General features: G+C 36.7%; 1 protein-coding gene and 1 pseudogene across 3 annotated transcripts in view; one reads left to right on the top strand and one right to left on the bottom strand.

Moving 5' to 3' along the window:
* The window catches only part of FAF1 (Fas associated factor 1), a 514,461-nt gene that overhangs the window by 243,363 nt on the left and 253,088 nt on the right, over window positions 1–18,010 (bottom strand). The gene's annotated exons all lie outside the window — the stretch shown is intronic.
* Window positions 2,031–2,263, top strand: LOC148778013 (ATP synthase F(1) complex subunit epsilon, mitochondrial pseudogene; annotated as a pseudogene).

Consider the following 18,010-nt stretch of genomic DNA (forward strand, 5'->3'; position numbering starts at 1 on the left):
ACAGAGGAGCCTGGTGGGCTACAGTCTATGGGGTCACAAAAGAGTCAACACAACTTAGCAACTAAACAACAACATACTTTATATACAATGTATACTATATATACACACTATATATTTAAACATGCTTTAACACATTATTTCCTTACAGTTTTTTAGGCATAAAGGTAGAAACATTGTGCTAATTTTTCACTTATTCTTTTATTATTTTTAATAGGAACTAAAATTCTCCAAGCCAGGCTTCAGCAATATGTGAACCGTGAACTTCCAGAGCTGGTTTTAAAAGAGGAAGAGTAACCAGAGATCAAATTGCCAACATCCGATGGATCATCAAAAAAGCAAGAGAGTTCCAGAAAAACATCGATTTCTGCTTCATTGACTATGCCAAAGCCTTTGACTGTGTGGATCACAATAAACTGTGGAAAATTCTGAAGAGATGGGATACCAGACCACCTGACCTGGCTCTTGAGAAACCTATATGCAGGTCAGGAAGCAACAGTTAGAACTGGACATGGAACAACAGACTGGTTCCAAATAGGAAAAGGAGTACATCAAGGCTGTATATTGTCACCCTGCTTATTTAACTTATATGCAGAGTACATCATGGGGAACGCTGGGCTGGAAGAAGCACAAGCTGGAATCAAGATTGCCGGTAGAAATATTAATAACCTCAGATATGCAGATGACACCACCCTTATGGCAGAAAGTGAAGAAGAACTCAAGAGCCTCTTGATGAAAGTGAAAGAGGAGAGTGAAAAAGTTGGCTTAAAAATCAACATTCAGAAAACTAAGATCATGGCATCAGGTCCCATCATTTCATGGCAAATAGATGGAGAAACACTGGAAACAGTGTCAGACTTTATTTTTTGGGCTCCAAAATCACTGCAGATGCTGCCTGCAGCCTGGAAATTAGATGACAATTACTCCATGGAGGGAAAGTTATGACCAACCTAGACAGCATATTAAAAAGCAGAGACATTACTTTGTCAACAAAGGTCCGTCTAGTCCAAGGCTATGGTTTTTCCAGTGGTCATGTATGGATGTGAGAGTTGGACTGTGGAGAAAGCTGAGCACCGAAGAATTGATGCTTTTGAACTGTGGTGTTGGAGAAGACTCTTGAGAGTCCCTTGTACTGCAAGGAGATCCAACCAGTCCATCCTAAAGGAGATCAATCCTGGGTGTTCATTGGAAGGACTGATGTTGAAGCTGAAGCTCCAATACTTTGGCTACCTCATGCGAAGAGTTGACTCACTGGAAAAGACTCTAATGCTGGGAGAGATTGGGGGCAGGAGGAGAAGGGGACGATGGAGGATGAGATGGCTGGATGGCATCACCGACTTGATGCATATGAGTTTGGGTGGACTCCGGGAGTTGGTGATGGACAGGGAGGCCTGGCGTGCTGCAATTCATGGGGTCACAAAGGGTCAGGCATGACTGAGCGACTGAACTGAACTGATATGCATTACTACCACAAAACTGAAAGAGTAACAATAGAATACATGTAATCATAACCTGAAAAAGAGAGCAATAATAAAATAGAAAATAAATATCAAAGCCAGTAAAAATACTCTGTAGTTAAAGAAATAAGTTTATAGCTCACATAACTGCCACTTTATATTGGTCTAATTATTCATCAATTCATGCATTCACCTACAAAATAGTTAACAGGGAACAACTACAATGATGTAGATGTTACTAAAATAATTCATGTTAACTGTGCATCTGGCAGTTTTTGTTTAAGTGAGTGATGATTTAAACTTAATCATTCTTTTAGGAGGAATTCATAGGAGCAGAGTGGGAAAGATAGGTATAATGGATGCCATAACAGTACCAGTCTCACACTCTTCCCTTATTGACTCAGTAATTCTTACCAGCGTCTATCACTTAAGTCATTACAACATAGCAAAGAAAGTGGTAGACAGACAAGATGCAGACTTCCACACTCCCTTAAGGAACCAAATCTAAGACCTGAACTTCCGGTAGCCGGGCCGCGCACTGAACCGACATTTACAGGTCTTCGCGATTTGGCCCAACTCTCCCCCTCTCGCAACATCATGCAGGTGTACAGGCGACAGGTTGGACTCAGCTACATCCGATACTCCCAGATCTGTGCAAAAGCAGTCAGAGATGCACTGAAGACTGAATTCAAAGCAAACGCCATGAAGACTTCTGGCAGCAGTATAAAAATTGTGAAAGTGAAAAAGGAATAATCTACCCTGAGTACAGCCTGAATGCTGCATGTTCAAGGTGAAGCTGTGGGCACATATTATAGCAGATCGGAATCCATCTCCCTTCATGGAAGAAAAACAAAATAATACTGTCTTGTTCATAGATTGACAATACCAGTAAATTAAAGTACAGTTCACTCTAAAAAAAAAATTTAAAGGAACCAAATCTAGTTGGGAAGAAAATGTGTAAATAGTTATATACAACACAAATACACTTGTCACAGGATTTTTATTTTAAAGGTAAGATTTTTATTTTAAAAGTGAATAACTGAACATATGAGTGAAAAATTACAGATGGGACTGAGAGTTAAGATAAAACTCTTGCCTCCTTACAAAAAGCACTTCATTCCTTATATTAAGTGCTAAAAATCAGGGTGTCAGTAAAAAATATTTTAAAAGAAATACGTAATCTACTGCTAACAAAGTGCTAAGAGAATCTCTCACTGGACTTATAAGCAATAGATAAACATGTTCTAGTTTACCAAGTACATTCACTGAGTGCTAATACATTCATTTAGTTGGCTACCCAGTCAACAAATATTTATTGAGTGTCTACTAAGAGGAAGGCACTATTTTGTAGTGGTTACTGAGAAAACAAAGTCTCTGCCTTCATGGAGCTTACATTCATTCTATATAGTAGGTGTATGGTGAAGGGAATGGTGAGAAAGGAGAGAGAAAGAAATATGAATATATAAACAAGATAATTTCAGAATTAGGTAAGTTCTATGAATAACGATATTAGACTCTTTCCAGTTATTCTCTATGTCTTGGATAGGTTGAATCCTGAATGAGAAGGTACAAATCCCAGAAAGAATTTCCCAGGCAGAGAAAACATGAAATGCAAAGGCTCTGTGAGATGTTTTACATATTTGTATATATTCTCTAACTCTATCAACTTCAATGCAGCTTTCATTTATTTTCTTTACAGAAAGTTAACTGAGGGTAATGACTCTTCAAGTAAGAAGCAGAAGCAAAACTCAAAAGGAAAATTATGGGACGCCGAGGCACTTTATCTTTTTTAACTATTTATGATATTTTCCTTCAAAACTAAAACTAGAAAAATTTTCCAGTACATCATTACTCCACCCCCATTCCTTACCAAAGAAATGTTACTCATAATTTTCACTTACTTGGCTAACCCTGCCTTCACAGATTTGGGACATGCATCAGTTCAACTAAATAAACATAAATCCCAAATTACTGTCAGGTATAAAATTAATAAAGTTTATTATACTAATTCAAAGGGATATTTCAGAGTTCTGATCAAAGATTCCTTGTCTTCAAACACAATTGGGTGTTGTTTGTATGTTTTGCTTGAGTGGAAAAGATATTACCATGCATTCCAAAATAAATGGCAAGTGCATTTGATCATATTTTATTTTTTGTCATGTTTCACTACACTACACCAGTAGTGAATAAATTTGAGGATGTCTAGTTTTGAAAATGTGGCAGTCTAGTAATCACATCCAATGAAAACCAGTTATTTCAGAGCATCATTCTCTGATCATCTCCAACATTACCATTACTTCCTCATGCTGTATATTGAAAAAGGTGATGGGAATAGTTGTTATTTAAGCACAGCTAGATCCTCATCATTCGGGCATTTTAAAGTAGATCAAGTAAACCGTCTATACTTGTTTATGCTTCAGGTTCTTTCAATCACTCATTCATTCAACAAACATTTGTTGAGCGCTTTCTAAGTTACAAATAGGCTTCCATGATGGCTAAGATGGTAAAGAATCTGCTCCCAATGCAGGACATTCGGGTTCGAACCCTGGGTTGGGAAGATTCCCTGGAGAAGGAAATGGCCACCCATTCCAGTATTCTTGCCTGGAAAATCCCATGGACAGAGAAGCCTGGCAGGCTACAGTCCATGGGTCACAAAGACTCAGACACGACTGAGTAACTACCAAAGTTACAAACTCTCTGTCCCTAGGGCAGCTTTCTCAAACACAAGTATCTAGAAAAGCAGACAGAAGACGAGTGAAATGTGATCGGCAAAGGGCATGCAGCTTTAGTTGTGAGGAAGCAATATTCAGGTGTTGTGGTCTATGGCAAACCAGACAGCATGCCTCTTGAAGGAGGCAGCTCTACTCCAGAACAATTCATTACTGCCATGGAAACTCTGGGGTTCAGTACTGCTGAATTTTCTGATTCTTTGACAAAAGCCAGAAGCCAAGAATCCTGTAATGTTTTGCTTTATCTTGAAATGTGAAGCTTTTAAACTTTTAAATGTTGGCAACCAGTTCAAATTTAAAACACTCTGGGACAAAAACAGGTAGCTGACCAAAACAGTGTTGCACTTAATAGTTGGCAGTTGCAAACTCTGCAGGAGAGATATGAAGATAGAGGTGATACTCTTCCCTTTAAGAAAATCACAGCCAAATGAACATCTGTCACACTCAGAAACAAATACTCATGGTACAGTGAGATAATTATAATGGTAAAGATATCAATAAAGTATTAGGAGGGTAGAGAAGAGATAACTATAACAGCTGCAACTATCATTTATTGAGTGCCAAGGCAGTGATTACCCATTTTGCATGTGTTACTACATTTCATGCTCACATCAACCCTATGTATACAGAAATGACTTTATTAAAGTGGCAGACCTAGATTTGAACTCCATTCTTTCCAACCGTAAAAATGCGTTTTTGTCCTACCATATTACACTGGTACCCATTGCTCTAAATAAAAGTCTAGTTTCTAAAGATCAACCACATGAACATATGAAAATGAAACAAATTACTTTTTCACCCATTCTACCTCATTCCAGAATAAAAGAGAAATCTTTTTTCTTTTCAATTTAATAATCACACTGGAAGATACTTATAAAATACATTCTTTAAGATGTAATTTTTAGACATTAACATTTGAGTTGTAACATATTTACATCATTAAGTTTTATCGAAAATGCTGAGATTCAAGTGTTTGAAGAATTACATGTACTCAATATGCAATAAAATTTATGAATTTAATTAATTTATTTAGCAGATATTCAAATAGTACTTATAGGCACTAATCTAAGCACTTTGTAAATGTTAACTATTTTCATGATTTTTCTTTTATAAACCATTGTACTGAAGTATGATTAAAATATAAAAAACTATACATATTTAATCGGAGAAGGCAATGGGACCCCACTCCAGTACTCTTGCCTGGAAAATCCCATGGAGGGAAGAGCCTGGAAGGCTGCAGTCCATGGGGTCGCTGAGGGTCGGACACGACTGAGCGACTTCACTTTCACTTTTCACTTTCATGCATTGGAGAAGGAAATGGCAAGCCACTCCAGTGCTTTTGCCTGGAGAATCCCAGGGACGGGGGAGCCTGGTGGGCTGCTGTCTATGGGGTCGCACAGAGTCGGACACAACTGAAGTGACTTAGCAGCATATATATTTAATATATACAACTTGATGAATTAAACCTGTGAAACTATCACCAGAATATATGCCATAAATCCGTCTATCACCTCTAAAAATTTCCTCCCACCCTCTTTATTTATTATCATTATAATTACCATTACTTTCTGATAAAAACACTTAACATAAGATCCACCCTCTTAGCGAAGTTTAAGTATATAATACAGTACTGTTAACTACAGATGCTGTGTTTTACTGTAGATCTCTAGGATTTATATATTTTGTATAACTAAAACTTTGTATCCTTTCACTAATACCTTTCCATTTCCTTCTTTCTCCAACATCTAGCAACTACCATTCTATTTTCTGCTTCTATAAATCTGATTATCTTAGATTCCTCATATAAGTAGTATCATAGAGAATTTGTCCTGTGTCTCTTTCACCAAGCACACTGTCCTCCAGATTCATCCATGTTGCTGCAAATGGCAGCATTTTCTTTGTTAAGGATGAATAATATTTCATTATATTTATAATTTATCTTTATTATTTATTTTTAATAATTTACAAATAAATTACTATTTATTTTGCTTATTCATCTAGAGATAAGGCATCTGAGGCACAGAGATGATATGTAACTTAACTGAAATCATGTAACAGTAAGTTCCGGAGGCAGTATTCTGGTCCAGGCAGTCTTGCTCAACAATCCATACTTTTAACCACTATGCTCTTCTGCCTGTCTACATTTTATTCCAGTAATGATATACTGAAAAGGTCATTAAATTAAACATGACAACATATACTTGGTCTAAAGTAAAATTAACAATGTGAATCAAGGGTGGCAGTGTCACTGTACTTTAACCATTACTATACACATTAACCAATCACCACTAATTCAATAAATACTAAAATAACCTAACTTGGAAACTACTATATCATTAAGATAATGATACAGAAAGAAAAACATTTACTTTTTGAATAATTAAGGAAATGCATATTGAAACAAACACCATTCACACCTTTGGATTCAGTTCAGTTCAGTCGTTCAGTCATGCCCAACTCTGTGACCCCATGGACCACATGCAGGATGCCAGGCTTCGATGTCCATCACCAGCTCCTGGAGCTTGCTCAAACTCACGTCCATTGAGTTGGTGATGCCATCCAATCATCTCATTCTCTGTCGCCTCCTTCTTTTCCTGCTTTTAATCCTTCCCAGCATCAGGGTCCCTTCCAATGAGTCAGTTTATCGCATCAGGTGGCCAAAGTATTCAAGCCTCAGCTTCAGCATCAGGCCTTCCAATGAATATTCATGATTGATTTCCTTTAGAATTGACTGGGTTTGATCTTCCAGTCCAAGGGACTCTCAAGAGTTTTCTCCAACACCACAGTTCAAAAGCATCAATTTTTTGACGCTCAGCTTTCTCTCATATCTATGCATGCTGCTGCTGCTGCTGCTGCTAAGTCACGTCAGTCGTGTCCGACTCTGTGTGACCCCATAGACAGCAGCCCACCAGGCTCCTGTCCCTGGGATTCTCCAGGCAAGAATACTGGAGTGGGTTGCCATTTCCTTCTCCATATCTATGCATGACTACTGGAAAAACCACAGCTTTGACTAGACTCACCCTTGTCGGTAAAGTTATGTCTCTGCTTTTTAATATGCTGTCTAGGTTTGTCATAGATTTTCTTCCAAGAGCAAGTATCTTTTAATTTCATGGCTGCAGTCACCATCTGCCGTGATTTTGGAACCCAAGAAAATAAAGGCTGTCACTGTTTCCATTGATTCCCCATCTATTATATGCCATGAAGTGATGGGACCAAATGCCATGATTTTGGCAGTTGAATGTTGAGCTTTAAGCCAATTTTTTCACTCTCCTCTTTCACTTTCACCAAGAAGCTCTTTAGTTCTTCACTTTCTACCATAAGGGCGGTGTCATCTGCATATCCCAGGGTACTGATATTTCTTGATTCCAGCTTGTGCTTTATCCAGTCTGGCATTTCGCATGATGTACTCTGCACAGAAGTTAAATAAGCAGGGTGACAATATACAGCCTTAATGCACTCCTTTCTCAATTTGGAACCAATCTGTAGTTCCATATCTGGTTCTAACAGTTGCTTCTTGACCTGCATAGAGATTTTTCAGGAGGCACATAAGGTGGTCTGGTATGACCATCCCTTGAAGAACTTACCACAGTTTGTTGTGATCCGCACAGTCTAAGGCTTTAGCATAGTCAATAAAGCAGAAGTAGATGTTTTTCTGGAACTCACTTGCTTTTTCTATGATCCAACGGATGTTGGCAATTTGATCTCTGGTTCCTCTGCCTTTTCTAAATTCAGCTTGAACATTGGAAGGTCTTGGTTCATGTACTGTTGAAGCCTTGCTTGGAGAATTTTGAGCATTACTTTGCTAGCCTGTGAGATGACTGCAATTGTGTGGTAGTTTGAACATTCTTTGGCATTGCCTTTTTTTGGAACTGGAAAGAAAACTGACCTTTTCCAGTCCTGTGGCCACTGCTGAGTTTTCCAAATTTGCTGGCATACTAAATGCAGCACTTTCACAGCATCATTTTTTTAGGATTTGAAATAGCTCAACTGGAATTCCATCACCTCCACTAGCTTAGTTCGTAGTGATGCTTCCTAAGGCCCACTTGACTTCGCATTCCAGGATGTCCGGCTCTAGATGAGTGATCACACCATTGTGATTATCTGGGTCATGAAGATGTTTTTTGTATGATTCTTCTGTGTATTCTTGCCACCTCTTCTTAGTATCTTCTGCTTCTGTTAGGTCCATACCATTTCTGTTCTTTATTGTGCCCATCTTTGCATGAAATGTTCCCTTGGTATCTCTAATTTTCTTGAAGAGATCTCTAGTCTTTCCTATTCTATTGTTTTCTTCTATTTCTTTGCATTGATCACTAAGGAAGGCTTTCTTATCTCTCCTTGCTATTCTTTGGAACTCTGCATTCAGATGGGTATATCTTTCCTTTCCTCCTTTTCCTTTACTTTCTCTTCTTTTCTCAGCTATTTGTAAGGCCTCCTCAGACAACCATTTTGCCTTTTTGTATATATTTTTCTTGGGGATGGTCTTGATCACTGCCTCCTGTACAATGTTACAAACCTCTGACCATAGTTTTTCAGGCACTCTGTCTATCAGACCTAATCCCTTGAATCTATTTGTTGCTTCCACTGTATATTTGATTTAGGTCATACCTGAATGGTAGTTTTCCCTACTTTCTTCAACTTAAGTCTGAATTTTGCAATAAGGAGTTCATGATCTGAGCCACAGTCAGTTCCTGGTCTTGTTTTTGCTAACTGTATAGAGCTTCTCCATCTTTGGCTGCAAAGAATATAATCAATCTGATTTCAGTATTGAACATCTGGTGATGTCCATGTGTAGAGTCTTCTCTTGTGCTGTTGGAAGAGGATGTTTGCTATGACCAGTGCGTTCTCTTGGCAAAACTCTACTAGCCTTTGCCCTGTTTCATTTTGTAGTCGAAGGCCAAACTTGCCTGTTACTTCAGGTATCTCTTGACATCCTACTTTTGCATTCTATTCCCCTATGATGAAAAGGACATCTTTTTTTGGTGTTAGATTTAGAAGGTCTTGTAGGTTATCATAGAACTGTTCAACTTCAGCTTCTTTGGCATTAGTGGTTGGGGCACAGACTTGGATTACTGTGATATTGAATGGTTTGCCTTGGAAACGCACAGAGATCATTCTGTCATTTTTGAGACTGCACCCAAATACTGCATTTTGGACTCCTGTTGATTAAGAGGGCTATTCCATTTCTTCTAAGAGATTCTTGCCCACAGGGGTAGATATAATGGTTATCTGAATTAAATTCATCCATTCTGGTCCATTTTAGTTCACTGATTCCTAAAATGTTGATGTTCACTCTTGACAACTCCTGTTTGACCACTTCCAATTTACCTTGATTCATGGACCTAACATTCCAGGTTCCTATGCAATATTGTTCTTTACAGCACTTTACTTCCATCACCAGTCACGTACACAACTGGGCATTTTTTGTTTTTTTTTTTGCTTTGGCTCTGTCTCTTCAGTCTTTCTGGAGTTACTTCTCCAGTTACTTCTCCACTCTTCTCCAGTAGCATACTGGGCACCTACCAATCCGTAGTGTTCATCTTTCACTGTTATACCTTTTTGCCTTTCAATTAGGAAAACAACTAAAAATACTGATATACCCCACTGTTTGGTAAGAATACAATGTAACACGCATACTTAATAGTGCTGATGGGTGAAGAAGTAAGGCAGAGCTTTTCTGAGGGTGGCAATCTGGCAATATCTATCAAAATAAAGTGAAAGCAACCAGAAGCCACTGCATTTCTAAGTAGCTATTTTAGAGAAATCCACACAATTTACAAAGTAGGACTGTCATCTTTTATTTTTTAGACTCCTGAGTTCCTGAAAATATTATTTATTATTATTTTCCATGAAAATATTATTCATGTACTTTTTGAGTAATTAAAAAAATAACATTATGATGGAAACACTGCTGTTTACCTCTCAATGTCAAACTTAAGGGATACTTTCTTCACTTAATTTCACACTAGTAGATTTTAAAAAGTATGAATGATGAAACAAATCTAGACCACATATGTAGACTACAAAATGAAAATAATTAACTTGTATTTTTTGATAACTTAAGACTATTTGAGACAGCCAGTATCCAATCAAAATTAGCACCTGACATCAGGCCCCTTCCCTTCTATTAGCAGCTTTAAACAATCCCCAACCCCCCACCTCACCCTATATTTCAAAATACACAATCTAAAAGCTACATTAAAAAATTGAATTTCCCCAATATCTTATAAATCCAAATACCATTAGCCTCATAGACAAGTGTACAGGCACTGAGTAACCAAGCAACTCTACACTATTGAAACCACAATGTCATTTTTATTTAACTCACAGGTCAGGTAATATCAAGCAAATTCATTAGCATTTGACCAGGGTATTAAAGGAACTCCTTTTTAACTCTAGCCTACACATTTCATGAAATTCACTGGTTTTTAAGAGTAAAAACAGAAGTGAGCAAGAACTAGACAACCTGATAAATTAAAATTAGTTGCTTTTTTTAAAATACATTTTCCTATGGCAGATTCTTTACCTACCAAATATGATAAATCAACACAGGTTACAATTCTTTGTAACTGCTAAATGTGGCAACAAAACTACAGAGGGAGAGTAAGCCAGTTCCAATTTGTTAAAGGGTGCAGTTATAAGGTTTTAAAATATCAACTTCATTCATTCAACTATTAAATGTCACATGTTCTATACATTACCACATCCCTCAATATCCCTATTAAATATATAACATTATTTCCACTTTAAAGATGAAAAAAATGACATCTAAGGACTTGTCCAACTGATATAACTGCTTCTCCACACAGACATTTAAAAGACAATGAAAAGGTAACAGCCAAAGCTAAATTATCATCACATTCAGTCCTCTTTATTTCCAATAAATGACACTACCATGCACTCAGTTACTCAAGTCAAGATTTCAGGAATCATCTTTCATTTTCCCCTTAATCTCACCATCCATTCCCTTTTAATACATATTCAAAACATGACTACTATAATCTATAAGCTGGACTATGGCAAGAACCACCTCACTAGTCTAGGTGCTTTCACTTTCACCTTCTGCAATCCACTCTACACACAGAGCAAAAACAGTATTAAGAACAAAAAAACAGGTCATATAATTTCTCTATTTAAAACCTCTAAAAGCATCCCATTACACTTAGAATGATTTGGTCCCAACTTACTTTTCCAAATTAATAATTTATCCTCTCTCCCATCAAGTTATTTGTTTAAAGATGAATATATGACCCAAGCTGGGCCATTTAAATCAGCTTAATTCTGCTGTAACCATGAGAAAGGCAAACTTCACTGAAGTTAAACTCAGAACTCTATAGTAGCCACTGTATCAATATTTTGGAAGCTACTGACTAAGAATAAAAATATTTTAGAAGAAAATAGAAGCAAGAGATGGACATAGAGAATCATTTATGCTAACTTGTACTAGACTCACATTACTCCATTTATTATTCAAACATTAACAACTTACTATATGTTAAGCATATGTGTTGGGTAGACCCTGAAAGGATCTGAAGATAAAAGAAATCTTTTTTATATATGTATCAGGAAAATAATGTTTCCTTAAAAAGCAGTTACTTTCCTGCCTCCACACTTTTTCCTCTTGACCCTCGGAAAACTCTTACTCATTTTTAGAAGTTCACCTCAAATATTGCCTCCTGAGAAGGCTTTCTTCAACCCTGCAGGTAAAATTAAACCCAGTTCCTACAATTCTTCAAAACACTTCATTATAATACTTACTAAGTCTTCTTTAATATGTATGGGTTTATCTCAGAAAGTCCACATGCAAACTATCTTTGTGCTGTTGGCTATCAGATTGGTGCTTAGCATGTGGTAGAAGCACCAGGAATATTTGTTGTATAGATATGTGTGTGTGTATATTACATGGGGAGATGTTTATACAAATGTCAGAAATTGCACTATTAAGTATCAAAAGAAAGTAATCCTATCTCTGTGAAAGATTAGCAATAATTTTATAGAACCACATTTTTATAGTGGCACTTTTCAGCATGGATCTTAAAAACTTTCTAGATATGGACATGGAATGTAAAAACAATGAGAGCAGAAGCAGTATGAATAAACAAAAGTACAAGAAATTGAGGAAGTGTGTGTCTAAGAATGCAGAGCAGCCCGGAGCAGTCAGAACCTCTGGTGAACAAGGAAGAATATAGGTGAAATTGTTACTAGCTCATTACAACACTCAGACACGAAGAGAGCAATTATTATTACGATGTAGATACTTAAGGGATAGAATCAAGCATCAAATGGGTGTTGAATTAGACTTTAAATTGCTACAGAACACTATACATTAAATTCCCTACATATGAACCTTCAAGTTGCAAATTCTCAAAGATGCAAACATGTGCCTGCATGTCAGCTGTTGTACTGTACTACTGTACTTTTCAAGGTACTGTACTGTAAGATTAAAAATGTTTTCTTTACTTTTAGTGTGTGTTTGCTTTTTATGCATTACTGGTATGAAAAGTAGTATATATCTAGTACATTACAGTACTATATAGCCAATTGTATTAGCTGGGTACCTAGGCTAACTATTTGTACAAATTGGACTTATAAATGTGCTCTCAAAACAAAACTCATTTGTATATAGGGGACTGACTATACAAGAGTAATATATACAAGTAAGTAAGACACTTACTTGTCCTCCTGACGCTTACAATGAAAGAGAGTAATGGATACAACAATAAAAGTGTTTCACACAATCCAGGCAATAATACATCTTAAAAAAACGTTACAGCATGTATTGAGTGCTTATTACACTTCTAGCTCCTAGCATTGTTAGGAGCTTCAGATACACTAGTAAAGTTAATCTTCATAACATACCTGAGACTGATCGTCATCTCAGAGATGAGTAAACTGAGGCAGGAAGAGGCTAAATAACTCCCAAGGTCACAGAGCTTCTAAGTGGAGGGTCTAGTACAAAGTGTTACATCAATATAGGAGACTGGATTTGACTGGAAATGTTTCTTAGAGGTAGTAAAACTGTGTTGTAGATACTGAACTAGGTGCTTGGATTATGCCAGGGAATGGAACAACATGGTTTTACTCCTGTGAAGCCAACAGTCTAACAGGAAAGACAAGTAAACAAATATTTAATTACAACTTGTGATCAATCCTATGAGGGAAATAAACTAGACTTAGTAATGGAAACTAACAAAGGATTGTAAACCTACTTAGATTGGGAGGGCGGGGGATGGTGGCAGAGAATGTCAGACAATATTTAAACTGAATCCTGAAGAATGAAGAGCCAATCATAAAAAGAATGTTTCAGACAGGACAGTAAGAGGCAGGCAAGAGACTTATGTGTTTAAGTAAAGGAGGCGATGTGATAATTCTCAGTAAATAATTTTGTAGTAAATTATACTTTATTTCTATTAGTTACATTTCAGTTTAGTATTGCTGAAAACATATTGCTGATCAACAAACTCATAACTCTATGTAATTAAAATGTAAAGTACATAGTAGGAAAATAGAAAATAAAAATTACTGGCAATTGCCGTATCACTCCACATGTATTTGTAGGTCACAGATATTATAAATGAAAATACTAAAAAATAGTTCTGCAGCATCTGAACCATACATCTTGGCAGTTAATACAGCTAATAACATCACATAGATCAACAATATATTCCATATATGACAAATGTCCTGAACAGGAATAAGTTCTAGAGCCTGGAACTTATATCTTTGCTTCAAAATAAGGAACATTTTGCCTTGAGATAAAATCTAGCTTAAAAAAGGAAAATCATTTTCGCTGTGATACAGCTAGTACACATAGCAGATGCTCAAGAAATCAGTTTTGTTTCATACCAAATTAATGATGATACAGAATTAGGGAATGTTAAAAGATTAAAATAATGTTTTCCAAGTTGAAGCAATGTCAAGCTCTGATAGTGTACAACAGAGTGGTAATACGTATAGCTAATTAATGTTTTCTAAAACTAGCATTCAAGTGTTACGACAATTAGTTCTATCACTTGAATTATATTTTTTAGTCTGTTCCCTGCTATACATTATTTAGATTTTATCAAAAGTATGCCTTTGAAAGAGAAGTTATAATGCTCTATCACATTATTAAGAAAACACTTTTTGAAAATCAACAGATTATAAGAACTTTAAAGCCAAAAGTGACCTATGGGATCATCTAGTCAAGACATCTACCTCATGCAGCAGTCTCCATAATGAAATTATCTCACAACTGATGAGAATTTTGAGAGAATTTCTAACCCTCTTCAAGACTCTCAGGTGAACTTAAGATACTTCTAATTTTCCCATTCTTATAGTATAGAACACTTATAGAATTTAAGTAAACCCATTATATGCAGACTCTTTAGAAAGCTATTCTCTAAACAGTTGCTCTACAGACAGAAACTATGTATTACAGATCACAGACACTACATTAAGATTTCCAATTATTTCAATGAAATGCCCGAAAAAACGAACACTCTTAGTTACATGCTTAATTTGTGATAACCATGACTTTGTCAGAAAAAAAGTAGTTAACTTTTTGTTTTGATTTATTGTAAATTTCAAGTATTCTGAAAATGTTTCACAAATATTCTCCCCTACATACACCTCAAAAGAAATCCTAACACAGTAGTTTCTAATCCAAACAAGAGTCTCTCATTTTTCTGAACAGCTTGTATCTCTTAACTGTGCCATACAAATAGGTAAGGTTTTATTAAGAAGTCATCACTCCATTATTATTATCCTTGAATCAAACATCTTTAGTATCTGTGGTACATTAATTCCATAAAGCACAGGATTTCGGCATGCAACTGAGTAGCTGATGCTGAAAGATGTACCTCCAGAGATAGAGTGCACTTGCACCTAATTAGAACTGTTTGAAATTTTTCGCACATTCAATAAAACCAACAAGTATGCATGTTGTCTAATGTCATTTTCTGTTTGTCTCGGTTTTAACCAACAAAATATTTAACTTATTGTGTAAAGTGAGAGCAGAACATGAAAAACAAAAAATTATGTTGATAAGCGATTAGTCTATTTATTTACCTTCTTGATCAAAAATGTGAATCTTACACATCTAGTACGTACTGGGACTTTCTATCTTTATAAAACAAATTTAAAGTACTATAAGTCACATAAAATATGGTGTACAGAACATAAAACTTACTGAAATCTTTACAGATAAGTTGCTGTATTTCTATTCTTTTAATGATTAGTGTTAGGATCTTAATATAGTGTTTATAAATCTTCAAATTTTAAAATAAATTAAAAATGGTTTCAAGTTTAGATGGTAACAGATGGCACAGAGAATGGCCAGAAAGCTAGCATTATTTTTTAAAAAACTTCCATGCATCATCACTATGAAGGATGCTTTATAAAAAATTAAAAAGTGACTGTTAACATCTTTAAATTTCATATTATATGCTTTTGACAAAAATCAACAGAAAAATTAATAAAACAGTAAAGTTGTAATAATATAGAATTCTTAAAGTGAAATTTTAAGGTCCAAAGACTATATTTTCATTTATTACATTTGTAACATCTGGGACTAGTGAAAAATCAGTTAGTTACCGCTTATAAATATGAAAAAAAATCTTTCAGCTAATTTGAGATGGTTCACACTCTTGGCTTTCAACTTGGAAATTAAAAAGTAAGTTAGTCCATTAAGCAAGAGATGCCCCAAACTGAGTAGGTAGCAAAGTCACAGCAAAAGTAGTTTAACAAGGTGATAATGGACAGAAATGCCATCCTAACTGTGCTATTGAAACATGTGTGTTTAACAGCCTTAATTTCCAACAGACAACTTTTTTTCTCGTTTAAACTATGAAGCAGAAAGAAAACTGCAGTCCATGACATTTTGGAACCTTGTCTCAAAAAATATTCAGCTCAGTTCAGTCGCTCAGTCGTGTCCAACTTCTTGCGACCCCATTAATCACAGCACGTCAGGCCTCCCTGTCCATCACCAACTCCCGAAGTGCACAATAACTCATGTCCATCGAGTCGGTGATGCCATCCAGCCATCTCATTCTCTGTCGTCCCCTTCTCCTCCTGCCCCCAATCCCTCCCAGCATCAGAATCTTTTCCAGTGAGTCAACTCTTCACAGGAGGTGGCCAAAGTATTGGAGCTTCAGCTTCAGCATCAGTCCTTCCAATGAACACCCAGGACTGATCTCCTTTAGGATGGACTGTTGGATCTCCTTGCAGTCCAAGGGACTCTCAAGAGTCTTCTCCAACACCACAGTTCAAAAGCATCAATTCTTTGGTGATCAGCTTTCTTCACAGTCCAACTCTCACATCCATACATGACCACTGGAAAAACCACAGCCTTGACTAGACGGACCTTGGTTGGCAAAGTAATGTCTCTGCTTTTTACTATACTATTTAGGTTGGTCATAACTTTCCTTCCAAGGAGTAAGCGTCTTTTAATTTCATGGCTGCAATCACCATCTGTAGTAATTTTGGAGCCCCCCAAAATAAAGTCTGACACTGTTTCCACTGTTTTCCCATCTATTTCCCATGAAATGATGGGACCAGATGCCATGACCAAGCCAACTTTTCTTTCACTTTTATCAAGAGGCTTTTTAGTTCCTCTTCACTTTCTGCCATAAGGGTGGTGTCATGAAATTGTTTCTACTAGCAAGAGTTAGCAGTACAGGAATAAGGCAGTTGATATATTCAATCACTTATTTATTCATTAATTCAGTAAACAGCTTTTCTATCACAGAACAGGCACTGAGGCAGAGATGAATCTGAAGGAGTTCACAATCTGTTGGGGGTTAGAGATACACAACCAGTATAGCATGCTAATAAAACTGGATCTCCAAACAAAAGGCTGTGATTTGAAAAGACTGCTGATTTCCATGGTGTAAATACGCTCACTGTGGCTGATTTCAAGCAAGCAAGTCGGTCAAGTTCACAAAATTCCTGAGTATCTCAGTTAATTTCTACAAATACCTTTTCTTCTACTACTATTCTGAAAGCATTCTGTTCAGTTCTATATAGAGGAAATAAAAAGATGAGAAGATATATATTAATAGTATAATCCTCTTCTCAAAGAGCATATAGGCTGGACAATGGGCTAAGACATCTTGCACGTTAAGTATGGGACACAGTGACACTCTGTCACATTTGAGGACAAAATCAACAGGTAAGGAAAGGTTACATTCACAATAGGACAGAGGACTTAAGGTTTCCCACAGGGTATATAAGCTAAGTATGGTCTTCCTGAAACATATAGGGGTGGTTGAACAGTGTGAAGGGAAGGGATCAAGCAAAAAGAGAAGGGTAAAAGGAGCCTTTTTAAAAGAGAGTGGGGTGTGAGACTGAGGTACATGGAAAGTAGGAATAACTCCTTTAAAAAGTATTTTAGAGTTAATAAAGTTGTATTCAACTATATTATCTCACTTTCATGTTCACAATTAAATATCTGCCAGGCAAGTAATATTACCACTATGATAACTTTAAAGATGAAGAAAGAGTCTATGTAGAGACAAAAGGAGGGTGAAGTAGGTTATTCCTCAATACACACACTGCTAAGGGATTAAAGACTTAGGGAATGGAATCACTGAAGGCACTACAAATCATACAGTGAGGAAAAGTAATGATTTTATTGGAGACTCTTGCTGCTGCTGCTGCTGCTAAGTCGCGTCAGTCGTGTCCGACTCTGTGCAACCCCATAGATGGCAGCCCACCAGTCTTCCCCGTCCCTGGGGTTCTCCAGGCAAGAACACTGGAGTGGGTTGCCATTTCCTTCTCCAATGCATGAAAGTGAAAAGTGAAAGTGAAGTTGCTCAGTTGTGTCTGACTCTTAGCGACCCCATGGACTGC

This window comes from Moschus berezovskii, chromosome 4 (assembly GCF_049115385.1).
Source record: "Moschus berezovskii isolate FMDL1 chromosome 4, NW_MosBer_1.0, whole genome shotgun sequence".
NCBI lineage: Eukaryota > Metazoa > Chordata > Mammalia > Artiodactyla > Moschidae > Moschus > Moschus berezovskii.